This window comes from Fistularia commersonii, chromosome 18, assembly GCF_037954325.1.
Source record: "Fistularia commersonii isolate RoL2024-O1a breed Wild chromosome 18, RoL_Fcom_v1.0, whole genome shotgun sequence".
Taxonomy (NCBI): Eukaryota; Metazoa; Chordata; class Actinopteri; order Syngnathiformes; family Fistulariidae; genus Fistularia; species Fistularia commersonii.
The window spans coordinates 11585890-11606590 of record NC_141301.1 but is presented as its reverse complement, the minus strand read 5'-3'; the positions used below and the strand labels follow the sequence as shown (position 1 = coordinate 11606590).

The following is a 20701-nucleotide window of genomic DNA, read 5'->3' as shown; positions in this document are numbered from 1 at the left end:
AAGGTTCATTGCTGCATTTGGAGGAAGGTTTTTTTTTTAAAATAAACATAAATGTTGGCCCATGACTGTGTCCCAGTTTTGAATTTCGCTCCACTGTGTATTTGAGTTTGACAACCCTGACATAGAGCGACATGCAACCATCTTCTTTGTCCTTCACATGTCATATAGAGCCATAAGACAGTTCACTTTTTCTTTCACACATCTTGGAAATTTAGTCTCCAATAAACTCCTGCATGTTTTTTAGACAGAGAGACAGAAAACTCCCCAGCTTTTTTTAATATTTAACTTATTTTAGCAAACAGCTCACCACAGGTCAGAGAGGACATTGTAGAGTGAGGGCGGATGCCGTACCAGACAGCTGCATCTATATTATAATCTTATAGTTATGGTAAACAACTGTCTGTGTCTGGGGCTTTTCATCAGGCAAAAGTAATAGCTTGCAGCAAGGGGAGAGCGGCGGATGAAGCGAGCCATCCTCCAGGAAATGTGTTTTTGGAGACTTGGTGAATGAGTGGTTCCTGCCTTTGCAAAACTTATTCTCGAAACACGTGTGAAATAGTCGGAATTTGGTGAAAAAATGTCGGCCGGTTTTTCCAGCGCGATTTTGGCGATTTGAAAATGCAGCAGCAGGTTCTGCTCTATGAAAGCTTCTGTAACGATCAATAGCCATTGGTTTTATCCATTTTTTCCCCATCCTGTTCTTTCTTTTCTTTTTGGACATTTTATTGATATTCTGAGTTTGCCTTCACTTTTGCAACAGTTTAATAGGTTATACTTTTTTGAGATGCGAACGCAGGTTTGATGTTTCATCCTTCTTGAGCCACAGAGATTTTCAGGGGAAAAAAAAACCAAAAAACTTCACATTGCTTTATCCGTTGATACGAAATCCAAAATACTCACAAAAGGGTGGACAAGCGTTTTTTTGTTTTTGTTTTTTGTTATTTTTTTATACAGGGTTTGTTGCATTTATCCCCCACTGCTGGCTGTTGCCAAGTCTCATAGTCTTAAGTGCATTGTTCAGCAATAGAGAATATTCTGGCAAATACTGCACAAGAAAACATCACCTATGTCCGTATCAGTTTTCTAGGAAGAGGAACATCTAGCCGTTTTGGAAACGATACTTTCAGGATTGGTTCATACGGTAGCATATTGCAATACGGTAGCTCTGCACGAGCCCAGTGACCGACGCGCCGGTTCAACTACAAAGCAGATCTGCTAGAAATAGGTCAGAATCTCTGAACATTTGGGCCACCAGCAGATTGCCTGTCCCAGCAGACGGCATGCAGCACGGCCTGCTGTGGTTCACGTGCAGATGCGGATGAGGCTGCTGCTTCTGGCTCGGAGGATGCGCTCCTGGCTGGAAGGCTGCGCCGCTGCACTTTTAATGCCCTTGCAATTTCACACGCCGTTACGTCACAGTGGTCTTCACATATTACTCCCGACATAAAATAAAGAAAACTGAAATAAATATACCGCCATGGGTTTAAAGTTTTTGCCGCGTTCGGTCTGGAACTTTGGATGTTTTCGGAGGAAAACTCTATTTCTGCTGAAATGGCGGTAAGAAAATGAATATGGAAATTACGGCCGTGTTGATGTGATTGAATGTGCTCACTGCTGTAGATGTTAAGGGTGTTTACTTGTTGAAATATCGTCATTCGGTGTCGTTATTTATGTTGCTTATTAGCGTGTTATGTATGTTACTCATTAGCATAAGTTAATAGGAGACATTTGTTATTAATGGTGAAGGACTGGGGCTTATCATTTGAATTATGTTTTCATAATCAATCAGTCAGTCCGGGGAATTCTTTTCTTCGTATGATGCACGAAGCAGCACATTTAACTCGCGTTGTAAAATGCTTCCGGTCTCCCAGCGCTCATCATGGGCCGATGCTGGACTTTGGTGACTTTCGAATTCCTTTAACGCTTGGTCATCTAACTGTCTCCTCCGCATCCTCTTCTCTCACACCATCTAACTTCATGTCCCCTTTAACTCCATCAATAAATCCTCTCTCCGGTCCTCTTCTAAACCTCAGCATCCCTCTACCCAGACCTTCATTATCTCTCCTCTGCACACGTCCAACCCATGTCAGTCTAATTTTATCACCAGAACATCTAACATGTCCCTCTGTTGGATCTATTCCTGATCCTATCCATCCTCCTCAGTCCCAAAGAGAACCTCAACATCTTCTTTTCCTCAGTGGTCTGCTCTCATCTCCTGCTCCGACGCCTTTCCTTTCATTCTGGTTGATACTCTTTTATCACACGTCGTATCTGACACTTTTCTCCACCCATTGCAACCTGCTTGCACATGTGTCGGCACCTGGTCATTTTACCGCTTGTCGACATTTTGAGCCATAACGGACGTTTCTTTCAAATCCATATACATGTAACTTTTATCTGTGGATTTGTTTAATTCATCTGTTCTGTGCAATTGATGTATTGGATATCATATTTAGCAAAACATCCATTTGTGTGTGTTTTGTATTGATTACTAGTCCTCCCCCCAATTTTCCTTCATCATTTTATAATGTATTGAGCTCTGAGCCAGTGAAATTATGAATGTTTCTGTGTGGTTTAATTGCATTTTGATTCGACCGTCACGTAGAATTTCTTGAAAACTGTGCCGAAATATAAATTACTTGCTAGAAATGTTGAATTTTGAAGTGTAGTGTTCAGTATCTCACACGTTCATTGTTCCATATCATAATTTAAGCTAGTTAGGACGGTCCCTTGAGGGTCATGCAGAATGTGCACGGAAAGAAGGGCTTGCTTGTAGGAAGCAAGTAGGGGTAAAGGTTTCAAACTGATCTTTTTCATGCATATTCTGTAGGATTTAATGCTATATAAAGCAAATTTTATTTTAAAATAATTTATGCTTTATTTGATTTATTTGATTTAATGATTTATTTTAAAATTAATTATTTCTCAATTTTACACTAAATAACCTTTGCAGATAATAGCTTGGTTTGATTTTATCTGTCTTTCCTGATTTTTTTTTTTTTTTTGTTGTTGGAAAAAAAGGCAAAAATCAGACAAGCCGAGTCACGCGGCAGCAGATAAAATTGCCCGTGAATATATATTACAAAGACTTTGTTACTTTGGGACTGTAATGAAATCAAAGCTGCAGATATTAGATAATCAGTGGAACAAACCAAAAGAGGCATAATTGACAATAAAAAAAAAAAAAAACATTTTCGTGATCATACTTAATCAAGGCAATTGATATTGAGCTGAGATTATGCTGTAAAATACGCCTGCAGGGTCAATCATATGAAGGCTTATGGTATCAGGAAGGCAATTTTAACAAAAAAAAAAAAAAAGATGAGGTTCATGGAAATTGAATGAATAGATTAAATATTACACCCTAAAGCCTTTATAATATTGTCTTCTCAGTGATCATTGATTTTCTCTGCTGCGTCTGTGAGTGATGAAGGAAATATTAGATTTAACGTCGTAAATACCAGCCCGTCTAAAGCGTTAGTGTCAAAGGAAGATAACTGCTGTAAGTTCAGAGCCACAGCTTATGATTTGTGTTTATTATTCAAATAGTATACCAATATGATTACAGTTTATTATTTTTCCAGTTAAACATTATTTGCGCATTTGGGTGTTCATCAGATTTTCCACAAACCTGAGATGAGATTTGGTGCTCGAATGGACGAATCTGGCGTAAAGGGCTTCGAAACCTCAAGGGCCATTTACAATTCTCAAATGTTCACAATCTGGAAAATATCCTACTCACTATCGTTGAAAATTAAACAAATCATTAAATTCTTAGATTCGATGAGTGGGGGATTTGAATATTTTAACTTTTGTTAAATATCAATCAATAAATTTGAAAATTATCAATAAAGTTGACAACTAGTTGATCATTGGTTCCTCCTGCAGGCTTATTCTATACATATGCATGCCATTAAAACTTGATGTCAGGCAGTCAAAAGAAGCGTTTCTTCATGTCAGCATGTGATCTCTATATAACCCATTATTTAGCTGATGTTCCCAAAACCGGACACCCAGTGATGACATATCAGTCACTATAAATTAGTAATAACCATCATGTTTAGTCTACAGCTTGGGCGCCGCCCTTGTCCTTAACTTGCGACGTAACATGTTTGTGATGTATGTTTGAGTGTGTGAGCATGTGAGTTCATAAAATAGTGCAGATCTGATTTACAACATGATGTCCGAGCTAATGCAGAGGCCTATTGGCGTTACTTGAATTTTTTATGTGCCCATAAATTAAAAAAAAACATCACACACACACACTCACACACTTCTGTGGCTCTCTCAAGGCTCTTCCTCAATGTCAGCGTTGTCGTCACGGTCAAGCATCTCATCAAAGAGCCATTAGAGTGTGTTGTTCACTGTGTGCGTCAGACTGTGGCAGGTTGTGATGGGCAAACAGATTAGAAGAAACTAGACTCCTGGCTAAAAAAAACAGCAAACAAAAAAATAATAATAAACAAATTAAAAAAAGTTAGAAGGTCCTCAACATAACAGGACTTTGAGAAAGGGCTGGAGGCTTAGGTGTGTGTCAATTTGTGTATTCCATGCATATATGCTAGTGTACTGGACGGTGGATTCAAATGACTTATTTCAACATCAGTGCCCACCGAATGCCACCCATGTTGTATCACTTAACAAATATGATTTACCATATTTTAACGACGATAAGGCGCACATAAAAGTCTTAGATTTTCTTCAAAATGTGCTGCCTATAGTGCAGTGCGCCCTGTGTGTGTTGTTTGTTGTAAGGCGGACATAGTAGAGAACACCATGTGAACGTTAAAGGGGGAAGTGTGGGCGTTGATTGTACGAGTATGTGTGTTATGCAGAACATTGTTGTTTTAACAACCCTGAAAACATTGCCTACAAACACATCTGGCCCAACATGGACGAGGTGCCGCTCACTTTGGACATCCCGGTGAGTCACTGTGTGGAGTTGAAGGGGACCAGCACGATAGCGATACGCATAACGGGGTACAAAAAGTCTCTTCGGAGACCACAGTTTCACAAAAGTGGAAGGCAGCGCCGGGCGAGTTACGCCACAGTTTGCGTATGGATTGTAGATGCTCGGGCTAACGTGTCTGCTGGCACTGTTGTTCGAGCTTTCGCAAAAGCCGGCATTATTTCCGAGGAGCCGCGCGGCACGGAAAGTGACTCTTACAGTGAAGAAAGTGAACCTGACATGTTTGATGGAGATTTAGCGCAGCTGTTCAAATCAGAAACAGAGGATGATGACTTCGATGGGATTGATTGTTGGTGATTATCGGTAAAAAAAAAAAAAATGTGAATACCAAACTCAGTTTTGCTCCCGCTCTATTTTTGAAAACGCAAACTTGTATGCTTATGTGTTGTTGTTGTTGTAAGGCGGATGTAGTAGAGGACACCGTGAGAACGTTAAAGGGGGAAGTTTGGGCGTGGATTGTATATAAAACCCGCGCCCTATAATCAGGTGCGCCTTATGTGTGTGTTAAATACAGTGATGCTACACATAACTGAGACCGCGCCTTTTAGTGCGGTTCGCCTTATGGTCGGGAAAATACGGTAACGTACTGAGAGACCTTTACAGTTTGATGAGTTGGCTGCAAAATCGGGGAAATCTGAGAAATAGACTCACCGAGCCCCCCTTTTTTTTTTTTAGCTCCATCCTCTTTAAACATGGCTGGAAATTTTCTCACATGCTCCCCGCGGTAGGACATCTTCCGTGTTCCATGTAGGGAGGGGGAATTCGGAAAGAGCTGCGGAAGGCAGGATGTGATCCCAACACTCCACTTCTGTGATCGCTGAAACCGAAACCTCGAGTTCCCAGATCTCTTCATCACTCCCCTGGGATTTATACACTTTGTTGGCTTCCAGTTGCCTCTTGGCAATTTACATTTCTTTAGCAGCTGAGGTATGTGCTTTCCTACTGTGATATGACAAAGTCATCCCACGCAATGTGAATATGGAGGAGAAAGCGTTGGTGTGGACTTTTTTTTAAAAAAAAAAAAAAAAAAGAAGAAATAAATAAAATATAATTAAAATAAATAAATAAATAAAAAAAAGAAGTGTTAATGCCTGAGCTGACTTATTCAGACATATACCCAGACCATCAGGGCAAAGAATAAATATGCATTTCTTTGATATTGTGATTATTATTATTATTATTATTATTTTTGTCGTTGTTGTTGAATTTAAGTTTTTAACAAAGCAAGCATGGGAATAGATGTTTTTCAAATAACTTTATTCTCATATGCATTAATTTTCATGTACATATATTTATAAATGTATATGGGTATGTTTCACATTATAATTAGTTGCTGTTGTCCATCACACAAAACGTTATTTTAACATTATAGTGTATTTCTTCAATAACAATAATACATATTATTTGATGGGAAACTAGGTTTCTGACACTTGTAAAGAAATGTAGTATAGATACTTCTGCTCTGATTGGATTCATGGAAAAAGAAAAAAAAAATCAAAAAGTGAACAATCATGTGTCAGAGCGATGGGAGGGGCAGCGTTTAAGATGAGGAAGTTAAAAGTTCACGCGAAAGACCTTCGGCCGAGAGGAATTCCCAGTGAAAGATGTTAGATAAATGCCGGTTGCACAGTACAGTTAAATAGACTTCGTGGTGAATGGACTTATTTTATGATCCCCGCAGAAGTCCGAGGCGCTTGAAAGTGTTGCTTCATCGGCCGGGGTCTGGCGTGCAGCTGATCAGAAGCACCGAGGCGCCGCGAGTCAGGGTTTCTGTAGTTCAACTGATCGAACTGGCCCCAATCTTCTGAGAATAGTTTTCCAATTGCTTGGGATTGAAAAAAAAAAAAAAAAACAACAACAAAAAAAATTATATAAATCAAAGTTAAATGATATAAAATCAAATAAAAATAGATGGAGGTTAATATATTTAAAACAAAATTAAATGAAATATTGGTGATTTTTTTTCTTAAATCAAAGTTAAATGATATAAAATCAAATAAAAATAGATGGAGGTTAATACATTTAAAATAAAATTAAATGAAATATCTGTGTTTTTTTTTTTTTTTCTTTGATCATGATGAAGGAAGCAAAGCAAATTGCTGAGATATTCAAGCACATGATATTAAACTGAACTCTGTCTGTCTCGCTCTTGCTCTCTCTCTCTCTCTGTGGGATTTCCTACTGACTAAACACATTCCTCACTCTAGCGCTACGTGCCGTCTGCTTTCATTGAATCGGCGTTAAATTATGCGCATACCTGTGTACCAGCCGCCCCCGGGGAGGCATCTAGTACTCCAGGTCCTACATAATAAATGACCATGGACAAATGTATGATGCTTGAGCACCTGGTGTCCTCAGGTAAGGTGAGAGCCCAACAGGATTCAAAGTCATGTTGCGTTAGTAATTCTGCTCACCTGGGGAATTGTGGCAAGGACACACTAACAGTCTGGAGTTCTGCGCTCTCAATTGCTTTTCGAGTGTTTCGTTTGAATCGGCCCGTCTGAACACTCCCTGCGGCGGGAGGGAACACCTCGGGCCTACTTCATTAGTTTATGGAAAGTTCCACGAGACACCCGTCATATCGAGATCGCTTTCTTAAAGCGTCACATCGCTGACCGCTGTTTCATTACCGAAGCTGCTTTAATACATTTTCTTCCATATGAATCTTAGCTGATTCAATATTTTCTTCCAAGAGCTGCCACGGGGTCACAGAGAGCAAATGAAGACCTGCGGTTGTCCATGAGAAAGAGACCGAGAAGGAGAAACAGTGGGAGAGAGTGTGTGCGTGCAGCTGCTCCTTGGTGTGTCCAGGGCAAAACTGATTTAAGGCCCCAGGCCACAGGAAGAAGGCTATTCAACACTCCGGGCACGTCCCTGAAAGCAGCAGCAAAGGAAGCACTGCCGCTATTCAGCAGCGTCGACTGCAGACACCTAAATGAGTCTGTTCTGTCGTGCAATGCCCAACGTGGCAGACCGCCATGCGATGCAACCTCTCCAGCTCCCAACACGCCCTCCCCCTCTGGCTTCTACCTCGCTCTCTCCCCCACTTTTTTCTTTCCCTTTCTCTTAAAAATCTACCTGTCAGCTTTTTGGCGTGCTCTACCATCACACTTGTCAATTCCTTGTTCATCCGTGCAATTTATCTTGCCGTTACCTTTTCCGTTCATCCACGCTCTTACCGCGTGAACACGGGGAAGCTCTGATTGGTCGACCCTCCTTTACGATCTGCGACGTTCCCAGATGTGCCGTTTGTGCCGGGGAACCATATGTCGCTATTGATGGCCCGCGACGATTCCGGATGATTCCGGTCGCTAATTTGACCGAGCAGGCGCACTCGTGGTCTTGTAAAGCAATGCTGGCCTGGACACATATTGACACAACGCTATAACACCAGGCCCCTGCAACAGGATACCATTATCAGTTACAACCAAATACATGAGCTGCGATGCAATCTGAACATGTGAACAATGTACAAAGAGAAAAATTAAAGCTGTTCCGAACAGACACACACAAATCAGCAGGTGTTTTAAGGTTTTAAACCCCCAGTGAGATGTTGGCGTTTTCTTCATTGTCAAATCTTCTCATGGCCACTGGATGTTTGTTTTTTTTTTCCCCAAGACCTTTCACCTTTCTTTAGGGAGGGGTCTTTAGTATTAGAAGACGAAATACCTTTCCTGTCACCTTCAGTTATACCATGATTTCTGGACTATTGAGCGCACCTGAATATAAGCCACACCGGCTAAAAATAACTAAATAAATATATGCGTATATATATTGGTTGCACTTGTCTATAAGCCGGAAGAGTCCACATCGTAACATGAGATATTTACACAGATTTTTTTTTTTCTCTTTTAATTAAAAACATATCAGCAACTTCCACATATGCATATTGGAAATGATTTTTTCCGAACAGTGCCTGTAACTCTGCTGATGAAAAAGAATAATAATACGCCTATAATACTTTGTCCTACTCCAACTGATCTCTATCGTCGCGTTTCTCCTGCACACTAAAACCATTAAAGTTGTCTTCTTCAGTGTTGGAAATGAACAGCCTCAGAATTTCACAGTAATTGCAGTGGTCCGATGTGACGAGGCCAAATGTTTTGGTGGCATGAAGCTCGTTAGCCCCCAAAAAATCCATAAATGAGTCTCATCATTGTTTAAGCTTCTGTGTTCAAAGCGTGTGAAAAAAGGAGCGGCTTGTAGACCAGAGATGAAAGAATATAGAGCACACCATCAGTGATATTTGACCGCTGCATTTAACCCATCACGGATGAACCATGAGCAGAAGGCAGCTAAGGGTTCAGTGTCCATGCTAATGGAGCGCGGAATCCAACCAATCGACCAAGGACAGCCGTGCTAACCCCCTTAGCCACGCCGCTCTGTGGGGAGTTAGCGCACCTGTCTTTGAATCTGAATTGAGATGTCGTTGCCCAGATGACAAACACCAATGTACAAATTGGTACATATTAATATAACAACCCCAGTCAACCCAGTTACTGCACAACAAATCACTTCTTGATACCAAAAACCCATTCAACTTGGACCAACACCAACCCAAGCAGTCACACAGCGGAAACCCCAAGATTTTTTGAACTGAAGAAGCCCAAGTCCAAAATTTGCCACCTTGAAAATGATTAACCATGACCTAGATGACTAAGGTCACACTTAGACACGTTGGAGTTCTCTTATTTTTCAATCGCAGCTGCTGTTTAATATTAAATTTCCGAAAAGCAGGAGGGTGGAGCGGTTCTGCAAACCACTGAGCCATATCATCGGACAGTCTGTCTAAGATTATGATTAAACAACTTGTTATCCATCAAGTCGTGGACTCTGCCTGACCTCCCATGTATGCAGTTGAAGGAAAGCGTGTTAGACGTTCGCTTCCATGGATCAGACTTGTTAATGCAACACATTTAAGGAATCCTAATATCAATCTGGCAAATTCGGAGCCCAGGCCAGCATCTCGGCCATTGGACCAGACGATTTCTGTAGAGAATACATTCTGTCTGCTTTACTTCCCATGGTTCGGCCTCTGTAAAGGATGAGTGATGGGTGTGTGGACACCGTTGTTCGTGATGTAAAAGCAATTGTGAATCATCACATGGTTCTAATGCTCACATGGTCATTGTAAGTGTTTCAAGCGTCAGCACGGACACTCTGACTCGGCCTTTGACTTTGCGGCCACTCACCCATTGAATTGGTATGCGCTGTGTGTTACGCCACCTTTCTGCTGCAACTTTCTATTTCTCCTGTGTTGAATCAGACAACATAGGCAAACCTTCACTTCACAGACTCATCAATGAGCGTTGGCGGCCCATGACCCTGTCATCAGTTCATTGGTTTTCCTTCCCTGAACCGCTTTTGACAGCTACAGACCACTGCAGACAGGAAACATTCCACAGGAGCTGCAGTTTTGAGACACTTTGACCCACTTGTCCCTTGTCATTTGCTCACATTCTTATGCTTGACCATTTTTTTTTTTTTTTTTTTTTTGGCTTCCAATGCTTCAGCTCTGAGTTTACAACTTTGGTGCCTCATAAGTTGAAGTCAAAGTCAACTTTGTTGTCAATACTGCCGTACGTTCACACATACAGGGCATTGAAATAGCGTTAAGACCCACGGTGTAAAATTACAAATAATTATAACTAATTTGTCGCGGAAAACGACGACCAGTTATGCTGTGGTAGCTATGGTAAATCCCCGCTGAAATGACAAGTTGCCATAGTAACGAAATAATCACTGTAACTGATGACTGCTTACGATGTTATCGTTGAACTTTTAGTTTCAAATTTCAGAAAGTGGTGCTCCCTTAACTCCCAAAATAAAATCACAAATTACATTAAATCTAATTAATTTATTAAAATATTAATATTTACTCGAAGATAAAACTCATTGCAAATTATGCATACGTTGATCTCTCTAATTCCCTAAGTTTCAAACTGGATTTCAAATACACTTCTTTTCATGCCATTTTTGCCCATTTCTTTTTTTTTTTCAACCTAAAGCAATCATTTCAATGCCAGCTATTCAAACTCTTCAGTATAATATTTAAACAAGTACCATCATCTGTGGGGCTACTACTCCAAATCCCCACTCCCTTTCAACAAATAAAGAAAAACTAATTTATAAGCAGTGGCATTAAACACATGATGTTGCTTTGTAAAATGAACAAATGGCACCATTCCTTGTTCAATTGGAGTATCTAGCTTTTCATTTAAATTGTACGACTATGCATGCCAAATGCTAACGCTGTGATCAAGACTCCAGTCGTGTCTTAATAGATCTACATCAAAACTTTTGAAAAAAAAACCCATATATATATATATATATATATATATATATATATATATATGTTTTTTTTTTTCAAATAAAGAAATAAAAGCAAAAAACATAAGCCGTTTTGATATCTATCTTTTTTACACCTTATTGATGCCTTTGTGCTTCTCCACATACTGTCGTATCTGTCCTCTTCTGCAGACTATTTGTAGAAAATAAATGTCAAAAAAAAAAACACGCATTTTTTTAACTATGTAATTTATGTGAGAAATAGTATTTTCATGCCCTTCGTATCAGCCGCAGTCCAATAACTCCTGTCAAGACACACAATCTGGACCCTCATTTCAGCGAGACACACTTCAAGTGATTCATTATCTTGGTCCGTAACTTGAGTAGCCAGTGTGAGATATTATGATTAGCCAGGGTGGCATAGAAAATTATGAAAACCGCACAAACCCGTCAAAACCGACTTTACGTTGAACCCCCTGAAAATGCCTCCATTTGCCCGTCTTTTTATAGACTTTTTCTTTTCACACATCTCCTTGTGTTTTTTTTTTTCTCACTGTACTCATTCTGTTTGGAGTGAATAGCCACAGGATTTCATCACCACTGGTTTTAGTAATAGTCTTAACGAAAACGGTTACGCAGCAAGATTATAGACAATAAAGGGATTTACTCTTTGTTTTGATTAAATCGGCTTCCTTTTATGAATGCAGTGTTTAGCGTCGGCTGACATCTGAGCGAGCGGAGAAAATGGCGAGGATGCGGTTCTTTAAGCCTGCATGTTTGCGCGGTGGTACTATACACAACTTTTCACCTAATGGCCCGGTGCCACCTGGGAGTTGATGGAGGAGGAGAGGGGTGGGTTAGTATCATGGATGGTGTGATGACAGCTCGTGAATTCTAAAAGCTTTATCGGTCCTCTGCAGCCTTCGCGGGCAGTTCACCGATGCCTTTCATTTCTCCTGTGTGTTGCTTTGAATATGGCTCTCCAATTGGGGTCACGGCACCAACTGATAGGGAACTATATTCCCTTGTAACTGGAGGCAAAGTTACAGAGTTCAGTTTTGAGAACGGAGACAGACTCGCCGTCAAGCTGACAGACATACCTTCCACGGCCCGGGGTAAATATTACAAATTGAGAAATATGAAACGCAGCATTTTCATATGGAAGTTGAAAACCTCATGTCTCGGGGCTGTAATGCGCCTATAGTTTACATGCCTATAGTTTACTTGCCTTGCTCTGAGTTGGGTCAAGTTTGTAAACTTAGCTTTTTGGATATACTCTCAGTTGAGTGGAAATCGAAAAGAAAAGTACAAACTAAGTTCTACAAATGGGAAAAAAAAGGAATGTGAAATCTTTTTTTTTTTTTTTTTTTTTTTTGCTAGGCCAAGTTTCGCCTCGTTTCTCGGTTTAATGGGCGGTTAACCTACGATCTCTGTCATCAGACGAGCAGGGATTAGGACGTGTTCCACTCGGCCCAGTACGTCACCTCCCGACCCTCAGTCCTGTTGAAAGAACACTTCACCCAAACTAATGAAAGCTCTGTAATTATCCCCCCAACCAAAGAGAAGGTCAACATTAGACAACCAAATGCACACAATCCGAATTTGTTCCCAGACACCCAAAAGGACCAATGAGTGCCTATTCAAATAGAGTAAAGCGCCTGAATCTTGTTAGCCAAAACCAAGTTAAATGTTTTTTTTAAGAAGATTATCCTGTTGGTTGTTGTGATAATCATTTCAGGCACAATTGCGCGTTTGTTTTGGAGTGCCCCTGTAATGTCACTACGGTTTTGAGTCAGACTACAGTGCGGCCGCAGTGCTTTATAAACTCCTAATGTGCATTAATTCAAGTGCAACACAGTAGCAGGAGCGATGCTAAAAAGACATGATGTGCGGCTCTAACTGCGTCCATAAACAAATCGATGCGCATACATCGCAAGCGACATCCTAAATCAGCCTTTCCTGTTAATGCAAATGACAGATGGTGATGATGTAGCTCCTAGAGACTCACATCCTGAACATCTTTTGGAGCCACCGGTAATGTTTCCTTGTCAAGTACAATATATCTACATTACAACACAATTGAATCCTCTCCTGAATGAGGGAGGCCCTTAAATCTTTTGCCTGGACTTTTCACTTGAAGTTTCAGTAATGGGAAATATATTTCCTTCAGCAAATGTGGTACAGTGGCAAGTTAACATACCCCTTGCGATAACGGGTATATATATATATGTACAAATATGCATGTATATCAAAACATTTTCGAAAACATCACCTCAGCCGTGGTGGCTCTTAGCGGCTGTTTCGCCAATCCTTCCCTGTTGGTTCCCTCTCCCAGATTACTGGCGTGTCGGTCAGTGGGATTGATGGTCTTGCCAAAACAAAAACAGAAAAATCCATACCGCTCTTTTGGCCTTTCCATATTATATTGATTTTATGGTGAAATAGCAAGCCGCAGTGTCATGTACCGTTGCTGCCACTCGTGTTCCGGAGTCGATCCAAGTAAAGCAGCTCCAATTTACTTGGTTTCTTTTTCATATATTACTTTAAAAAGGCTAAAAAAAAAAAAGAAAAGTGAGTCTAATAAAAAATGCATCTGCTGACAGATTGTACTCAAGTAGAGAATGCAACATTTATGAGCACCCGTAATCTATATCCACTCGCCCGCATATATGCAACATGCGTAGATGCAACACGAGAAAAACGCACCGTCTCATTAATTTCATCTGTCACTGCATTGTTTACAAGGGGGAAAAAACATACCGCAAATAAGATTCAGTTCTCACTTGAGGGATTCAGCTGACAATTAAAGTCTTTAATCATTACTAAGACTTTTATGCAACCTCCATGCTATTTAATATTTACCATAATTAAATTTTAATTTTCAATGGAGGAAGTTATATAAAACACGTAAGATGCATAACACTAAGTATGATTCAGTAGACCGCTGCGGCTCAGTTGGTGGAGCCGACATACCTCCAATATGAAGGTTGGCGGTTAAATCCCAGGCTCCAGGATCTTCGGGCACGACACCAAATCGCCTCCAGTTCTTCCTGATGGTCTAGTTAGCGCCTTGCTTCGAAGCAATTACAAAAACAAAAATGTCATACATTCTGGATTCATTACAAATCAACTGAATTATTGCAAGCCTTTTATTATTTTAATATTGCTGATTATGGCTTACATCTTAAGAAAACTCAAAAATCCTATCTCAAAATATTAGAATATCATGTAAAGTCATTTTTTTTTTTTTTAAATTGCATTACAGAAGATAAAGAACTTTATCACAATATTCTAATTTTCGGAGACAGTCCTGTACAACGTTGGACAAAGGTTCTGAAACGACAGTTCACCTCCTCTTGGTTGAATTATATACTGCTCAAAAAAATAAAGGGAACACTTGAACAACACAATGTAACTCCAAGTCAATCACACTTCTGTGAAATCATAGTGTCCACTCAGGAAGCAACACAGATTCATTTTGACTTGTTTAAAGGACATTACATCAAAGTTGGATCAGCCTGGAGTTTGTTTTTACACTTTAATTTTGAGCGTGATTCCTAATCAGACCTCCATGGGTTGATAAAATTGATTTCCATTGATCATTTTTGTGTGATTTTGTTGTCAGCACATTCAACTGTGTGAAGAGCAAAGTATTTCATAAGAATATTTCATTCATTTAGATCGAGGATGTGTTTTTTAAGTGTTCCCTTTATTTTTTTGAGCAGTGTATTTTTAGTTCCTGATTGAGATTCTCTTTCCGTCAAAAATTGGTGGCGATTCAAGAACTGAAGGGACCTAGTTGAACAATGTTGTGATAAAACTTTAACAAGACACATCCAAGTGATCCAAATCGCGAGTTTAAGTGATTGATACTGGCCAATATGCAGTTAAAAGGCAGTTACACTTTGTAATGAGTATTTAACATTTTACTGTCCCTTTTCACTTACGAAAGGACTTGAAGCCGAAGATAAGAATTAATTAAAAAAATGATAAGAAATTAAATGATTGATAAGAATTTAAGAATTTTTCCCACGTCGGCTTTCCGTATTTTATCACAAAGTAACATAGCACACCACAACATACCGTGTTTCATCACATATTACTTTAAATTATGATGCATTCTTTGAATATCAATGCAGGGTTCCTGCCGGGTTCAATGCAAACCACTAGTGTGTTTGTATTTTCACTTTGGAATATTTCGATTTAATTTCAATGCAGACCTGATTTAAGACACGGATTCAGTCCCTAGATATTTATATGTGGGATTCATTGAAAATGCAGCATGTCGATCTGTTGCAAAGATGTTTTACCTGCCCGGTCGGACGTTCGACGCCAAAGGCCCGAGGTCCTGCTAATGAACCGACAGACAGCTTCCCATGATGTCATTCGCAGATTTCGTTCCCTCTCGTGGATTTAATTTTGGAATGAGCTAGCGGGAATGAGCTAATGTGTGTCTTTCAAATCCCCTCCAAGATTTATGTATTTAATAGCTGCTGTGTTAGTTGTTTGTGCAGCTTGCGCTCAATTATCCGTTTCAGTCATCGGATTTCACCAGTATTACACTGCTCTGTAAAAGACTCGACTGCTTCCATAACATCTGGACACAAAGCTTCATCTTTCCATTATTTTTTACCGCTGCAAAACAAAGTTCTGTTGAGAATGTGAGTTAGCATAAAATATTGAAGCCTGCGGGTAAACATTCCTCCTCACAGATGGTCCAAAATACATGAAAACTATTTCATAATGTCATTTCAGAATGTTGCTCTCTCCATGCAGCGGTTGTATTTTAAAATGTGCCTCGCAGCAAACATTTTTACAACATCACACACGCACACACACACACACACACATATAAACACATACGCAAACAAACAGAATAATTGCATATTTGTCTGAGCCTGCATAATTACATGCACATGTCGTGGTTAATTTGCAAACAAATTCTCCACCTGCGATTTAATCTGTATCAATAGCTGATCGGAATTATAAGCCACAATGTGTATTGAACGGCGGCATGTTAGCGCTTTGTTTAACGTATCCGCCTCACGGCAAGACGGTCCGTGGTTCGATTCCTAAACGGGACTTTTCTGTGTCGAGTCGCCGTGTTCTCCTCTTGTCTGCATGGGTTTCCCTTCGAGTTCCAGGTTTTCTCCCACAGTCCAAAAACATGCATGAACTGTAACATTGATCTCTATATATGTTCATAACTGTGCAATATTTCATAACAGCTACATGTAAAATATTTTTTTTATACTCTTGTGCACTCCTTGTCTATCACTTGGTACTTAAGACCTTAAGACACTTTATAGTTTATTTGTATTTCATACTCTCCCCTTTTTTTTCCTTATTATTTTTTTATATTATTATATACAATTTTCTACTATTATTTATTATTGTTATATTTTTCTTGTAACTCTGGCACAACAATTTCCTTCGGGATAAATAAAGTTGTTCTAATTCTTATTCTTTTTATTCTTATGAGGGTTCATTACACAGCCCAAACCAGACCTGGGCATTTTACGGCCCACGGGCCACATCCGATCCGTTTTGCTTTTTTAGCCGACCCGCCAAACTATTTTCTTTGAATATTTTAATTAGTATTTTCAATCACTATTGAATTTAGAAACTCATTATTTTTTACCTTTTGTTTAATTTTGTATGGATGATTATATACAAAATGGTGTCGTACAGTTATATGATAATAAATAATCTTAAAGTTGAAATAAAATGCCCCAAAAATATTTAAATTTTATATATATATTTCAAATTTCATTTTGTTCAATTTACATGATACCTTGTTGGCCAGCGCATGAAAATTAAATAGGAACTGTTACCCGCCAGTCCAAATAACTGCCCACCCCTCGCCTAAACCATCCACATGTGAATGCTTGTATGAGAGTAAGAATAAGAACAACTTTATTTATCCCGAAGGAAATTGTTGTGCCAGAGTTACAAGAAAAAATATAACAATAATAAATAATAGTAGAAAATTGTATATGATAATATATAAAAAAAATAAAAATAATAAAAATAATAAAAATTAAAATATAACAATAATAGATAATTGTAGAAAATTGTATATAATAATATACAAAAAAAAAAAATTGTATGTCTTTATATGTGGCAATATGCGCGACTGGGGACTGTTTCTGGGTGAACCCAGTCTCTCGCCCAATGACAGCTGCCTCCCCCTGACCTTGAGTGCAGGATAAGTGCTGTAGATATTGCATGAATGAACTGGTGTCCATTGAAGGACCAACACCGTTGTTTTGTGAACCGTAGTCTTCTTCTTTTCCTCTTGGATGGAGGAATAATCGTCAACCGACCTCCGTCCGACCCTTTTCTCTGTATTGTCTCATACCGATCAACTTGGTGGCCGCTTTCACTCCATCCGTTAATCTCTTCTTGGTCTTCCTCTAGACCTCCTGCCTGGTAGTTGCAGCCTCTACATCCCTCTAGCTAGATCTTCACTGTCCTTCTTCGTGTCCATGTCCAAACCGTCTCAGTTTGACTTTTTCTCCAGAACGTCAAACCAGTGCCGTCCCTTTTGATGGACTCACTCATGATCCTATCCATCTTCCCAAAGAGAACCTCAACCATCTTCACCTCTGCTGCCTCCAGCTCTTCCTCCAGTCTTTTCCTCAATGCCGGTTTCTCTAAAACGTACAGCATTAAGTTCAACGATGCTAACGATGCTAAGGTTTCCAGTTGTCCTCCTTTTTCCTCCCTCCTCACTGTAACAGGGCACTTTTCTTTTTCCAGCGCGCTTGTTAACACTGAACTTGAACACGTGTTCTGCTTTCTTAATTACAATCAACGGGATAAGAACCCTTTCTGGTTGTTGAGTGTGTTTTGCATTGCTGATTGGCCTGTCATGGCAGACTGATGCCAACTTATGACGATGTCATGTGTATTTTAATTCCACTCTTCATACCGTGAAGTATCACATGTACCGAAAGACCAAAAAAAAAAAAAAAAAAAAAAGTCTGATGTCGGTTTGAATCCTTCTGGATGATATTTGACGGGGAATGGATTTCCTAGCTTTGACTTTCAGCTTGCAAGTTAAAGGCAAAGAGATAAATGGGGGAAGAGGTCGAAGAGGAGAACGGAGAGGGGAGGGAGGTAACCGGTGGGAAAAGAGATGAGAAGGCATTTTTATTTATATTTTTTGAAACCTAACATCTGTTCCCTTGTTTAAAAGCCCCCATTATTATTTATCCCGCATTACCCCACAGTTTGAAATATTAACTGAACGTCACCTTTTTATTCCGAGCCCACTGTAAATCGTCTGGGGCCGGCCACGCACGTATTTCAGCTAATTATTGAAAAGTGGACTTCTTGGCTGAATAGAATCGCACTTCCGAAGCCGTAATTGATTCAACGCCGTAAAAGGAGAAGCCGAAGGACTTCGGGGACAAATCGACGTGGGCATTGTGGAGCTTTCGATATCTTGTCTTTTTCCTCTTTACCTTTACAGATGCTTGAGATCAATCCAAGGAAACACCAGGGGCACCAAACGAACCGCAAACCTCTGTGGTTTAAAATTCACAAGAGCGCATCATGTTCAAATAAAATTCTTCATTAATTATAACGGCAGAGCTTATGGAGGAAAAAAAAAAACAAAAAAAAACATTGAATTTCATCCCATTAGTAAAGGGCATTCTTTAGGTATTAACTGTTCAGAGGAATTAAAAGCGAGTATAATGATTCAATGACTTGTAGTTTGTGCTTTCGCTGGAGCGTGCCTTCGCCCTTCACGAATTATTTCCAAAGAGCGTCAAAGCGTCCGTTTCTCCGCTCGTTCGATTCCGCCCGTGCTTTTCGACACTTCCTGCCGTGTGATTTCGCCGCGGTGAAAAGCGATTAGGTCGGCCTCGATGAGAAATTCGATTTTCCCGCGAGTTAAATCCGCCGTTAGAATGTAAAGACACGAGATTACAACGCTCATCGTTTATATGACTTTTTTTGATTTATTAGATTTTATTTACTGTAGAATTAAATGCGTCCAGGGGGGAGGGGGCCCGTGTTTTCGTCCGTGTCTGCTGCTGATGCCCGGCAGAGTTTGTTGCGGTGACAATATGAAAAAATGCTGGATGTGCGATGTTAAGAGGAAGGGTATCTAGCTGAGCAAGGCACAAATGATAAAACAAGACCATCAGCAAAACAGGACAGTGAACTTCGGAGCTGCAGTTTACGGTGCAGATTCTCCTCGTTGGTGAATGTGATAAATCGGACGTCCCCTGTCGTCCTAATTACTACGGCTGATCCTGAACCAGAAATATCATTTAAAATGCATTACTGCAGCTCTGATGTTGCTTTTCAGTGTACATTATTTTCAGGGTATTAAATGCGGCGCCGCGTCTTTTTAATTGCTTGTGTGCTCAAAAGGCAACGGCGAGAAAAGCCTCACGTCTGAGGATTACGAGTGGATTTTTCTTCGCGTCGATAAAACGACATTCCCCCTTTTTTTTTTTTTGTCTGGTTCTGATCCTAATTGCCCGTTTCTGTCTTTTCCTTTTCCTCCCTGCAGCGCGACCGGATGCGGAGAGGCCGGCGTGCCGAACCCCGAACCGCGAGCCGGCGTACCTGCGAGAGAGCTGTGAGAGCACATACTGTATATCGGCGTGTGTGAAATGAGGAGAAGCTAAGTGGCTGCTGCAACCACCCAACTCAAGACAGCTTCCTGCGCCGCAAGATGGATTAGAGTCCCACACCTCACGAGATCAAAGGTAGGAGAAGATGTTTGGTAATCAGCCGCCACTCACGCGTCCGGCGCCGCGGACGCTCGGAGAACGACGAGACGAGAGACAGAGTAATGAATGATAATGAGCTCCGGCTGCGGGGCTTTCTGCCATCTTTGCAAACTCCAAAGATCCATCATCTCGTGTAAGCCTCGCTCGGCCCGCGACCGGCGTACGAGGGGAAGTCTAATGACGGTCAAAAAGCTATTGATATTTAAAAAAAAAGGCCTGTGTGTTAATTAAATAGCGAGAAATCATAAATTGATACGGCCATTATTGCCGTTTTTAGTCTTCGGCCGGGCTTCGACTCTTAGATGACCTTTTTTTTTATCATTTAAATGCACGTCGTTCCTTTTTCACCTGAACCCCTTTTTTACCTCTTGTCATGTGCTGCAACTTTCTCCCGCGGGATCGCGTTTTATGCTTTCTTTCCAGTCTTTGTTAGATTATCCGGGTAGTTTTGCCACCGTCAGGTTGTTTCGTTCTGCTCAGGCTGTTTCCCCGTTTTGTATCTTTTTTTTTTTTTTTTTTTTGTTAGTTGTGTAATAAAGTTTGAATAATTCAAACTCATACTCTTAGAGTTGGATTTGTCAGCCTCCCGTTCATCAGTCAAATGGGGGAAACATCATTTAATTCAGTTGCCGCAATCCAACTCCATACAAGAAGAGCAAGTATATATAGCTAAATGTAAGAAATGTAGCCC

General features: G+C 40.2%; 1 protein-coding gene across 3 annotated transcripts in view; it reads left to right on the top strand.

Moving 5' to 3' along the window:
• grik4 (glutamate receptor, ionotropic, kainate 4) overlaps nt 1-20701 on the top strand; it is a 379558-nt gene that overhangs the window by 84888 nt on the left and 273969 nt on the right. For all 3 annotated transcript variants that reach the window (XM_086164020.1, XM_086164019.1, XM_086164016.1), the window contains exon 2: nt 19788-19986. The gene's annotated coding sequence lies outside the window, so the exon portion shown is untranslated. The remainder of the gene's footprint in view (nt 1-19787; nt 19987-20701) is intronic.